Raw genomic sequence first — 3,056 nt, 5'->3', positions numbered from 1 at the left:
TAACCCTCGACGGAGCCCTCGGTGACGGTGGAGATGGAGATGGAGCCAGGGATGAGGGAGAGGATGCGGGAAGCCTAACCCGGGCACGCGCAGCAGGTGCCTCCGAGCTGGAGACGGAGCCAGCGGAGAGGGCGATGCGGCGGGAATCTTAAGCCGGGCCCGGGCAGCGAGGGCCGGGTAGCTGGTGACGGAGCCCTCGGTGACGGTGGGGATGGAGATGGAGATGGAGTCAGGGATGAGGGAGAGGATGCGGGAAGCCCAACCCGGGCACGTGCAGCAGGTGCCTCCGAGCTGGAGACGGAGCCGGCGGACAGGGCGATGCGGCGGGAATCTTAACCCGGGAACGGGCAGCGAGGGCCGGGTAACCCTCGACGGAGCCCTCGGTGACGGTGGAGATGGAGATGGAGCCAGGGATGAGGCAGAGGATGCGGGAAGCCTAACCCGGGCACGCGCAGCAGGTGCCGCCGAGCTGGAGACGGAGCCAGCGGAGAGGGCGATGCGGCGGGAATCTTAACCGGGAACGGGCAGCGAGGGCCGGGTAACCCTCGACGGAGCCCTCGGTGACGGTGGAGATGGAGATGGAGATGGAGTCAGGGATGAGGCAGAGGCTGTGTGAAGCCTAAACCAGGCACGGGCAGCAGGTGCCGCCGAGCTGGAGACGGAGCCAGCGGAGAGGGCGATGCGGCGGGAATCTTAACCCGGGAACGGGCAGCGAGGGCCGGGTAACCCTCGACGGAGCCCTCGGTGACGGTGGAGATGGAGATGGAGCCAGGGATGAGGCAGAGGATGCGGGAAGCCTAACCCGGGCACGCGCAGCAGGTGCCGCCGAGCTGGAGACGGAGCCAGCGGAGAGGGCGATGCGGCGGGAATCTTAACCCGGGAACGAGCAGCGAGGGCCGGGTAACCCTCGACGGAGCCCTCGGTGACGGTGGAGATGGAGATGGAGATGGAGTCAGGGATGAGGCAGAGGCTGTGTGAAGCCTAAACCAGGCACGGGCAGCAGGTGCCGCCGAGCTGGAGACGGAGCCAGCGGAGAGGGCGATGCGGCGGGAATCTTAACCCGGGAACGGGCAGCGAGGGCCGGGTAACCCTCGACGGAGCCCTCGGTGACGGTGGAGATGGAGATGGAGCCAGGGATGAGGGAGAGGATGCGGGAAGCCTAACCCGGGCACGTGCAGCAGGTGCCTCCGAGCTGGAGACGGAGTGCTGGAGATGGAGATGGCGGAGAGGGGGAGGCTGTGTGAAGCCTAACCCGGGAACGGGCAGCGGATGCCGGGTAACCCTCGACGGAGCCCTCGGTGACGGTGGAGATGGAGATGGAGCCAGGGATGAGGGAGAGGATGCGGGAAGCCTAACCCGGGCCCGGGCAGCGGATGCCGGGTAGCCGGTGACGGAGCCCTCGGTGACGGTGGAGATGGAGCCAGGGATGAGGGAGAGGATGCGGGAAGCCTAACCCGGCGATGGAAAGCATGCTCCGGGCCAGGGCGCCCCCGCCGCCCCCGCGGGGTACCAGGGGCACGAGAAGCCCCTTGGAGTACCAGGGGCACGAAAATTCTCTCAGGAGTACCAGGGGCACGAGAAGTCCCGGGAGTACCAGGGGCACGAAAAGTGTCGGGAGTACCAGGGGCACGAGAATTCTCCCAGGAGTACCAGGGGCACGAAAATTCTCTCAGGAGTACCAGGGGCACGAGAAGTGTCGGGAGTACCAGGGGCACGAGAAGTGTCGGGAGTACCAGGGGCACGAGAATTCTCCCAGGAGTACCAGGGGCACGAGAATTCTCTCAGGAGTACCAGGGGCACGAAAATTCTCTCAGGAGTACCAGGGGCACGAGAAGTGTCGGGAGTACCAGGGGCACGAGAAGTGTCAGGAGTACCAGGGGCACGAGAAGTGTCGGGAGTACCAGGGGCACGAGAAGTCTCCGGAGTACCAGGGGCACGAAAATTCTCCCAGGAGTACCAGGGGCACGAGAGATTTTGCGTTTTTCTTCAAAGTGTTTTGACCGAGGAAGGTAAATCGAGTCAGCCGCACTAGAATTTGGCCATATTTACCTTCCTCGGTGTCGAGGAGTTTATCCCGGGAAACCGAAAAACACTCTGCACGATTTCAGAAACCCAGTTTTTGAAAACATGGGCCTCCAGAACGGAGCGCCGGGAAGTCTCCGAACTCGTTGCCGCGTCCGGGGGGGCTCTAGGCGGCCTCCCTTCAGAGCCCCCCCGCCTCTCTGAGAGGAAAATATGGAAGTATTTCAGAGAATTTTTCTACCAGTGTACCAGGGCCAGGAGACGGAGCCCGGGGAGAGGGAGAGGCTGCGGTAAGCCTAACCCGGTCCCGGGCAGCGGTGGCCGGGTAGATGGAGACGGAGCCAGCGGAGAGGGCGATGCGGCGGGAATCTTAACCCGGGCCCGGGCAGCGAGGGCCGGGTAGCCGGCGACGGAGCCCTCGGTGTCGGTGGAGATGGAGATGGAGCCCGGGGAGAGCGAGAGGATGCGGGAAGCCTTACTCTGGCCCGGGCAGCGGTGTCCGCGGAGCTGGATACGGAGCCAGCGGAGAGGGCGATGCGGCGGGAATCTTAACCCGGGAACGGGCAGCGAGGGCCGGGTAACCCTCGACGGAGCCCTCGGTGACGGTGGAGATGGAGATGGAGCCAGGGATGAGGGAGGAGGATGCGGGAAGCCTAACCCGGGCACGGGCAGCAGGTGCCTCCGAGCTGGAGACGGAGCTGGCGGAGAGGGCGATGCGGCGGGAATCTTAACCCGGGAACGGGCAGCGAGGGCCGGGTAACCCTCGACGGAGCCCTCGGTGACGGTGGAGATGGAGATGGAGCCAGGGATGAGGGAGAGGATGCGGGAAGCCTAACCCGGGCACGCGCAGCAGGTGCCTCCGAGCTGGAGACGGAGCTGGCGGAGAGGGCGATGCGGCGGGAATCTTAACCCGGGAACGGGCAGCGAGGGCCGGGTAGCCGGCGACGGAGCCCTCGGTGACGGTGGAGATGGAGATGGAGATGGAGTCAGGGATGAGGCAGAGGCTGTGTGAAGCCTAAACCATGCACGGGCAG

Source organism: Xiphias gladius, unplaced genomic scaffold, assembly GCF_016859285.1.
Source record: "Xiphias gladius isolate SHS-SW01 ecotype Sanya breed wild unplaced genomic scaffold, ASM1685928v1 HiC_scaffold_250, whole genome shotgun sequence".
Lineage (NCBI taxonomy): Eukaryota > Metazoa > Chordata > Actinopteri > Istiophoriformes > Xiphiidae > Xiphias > Xiphias gladius.
This window is presented reverse-complemented; position numbering follows the sequence as displayed.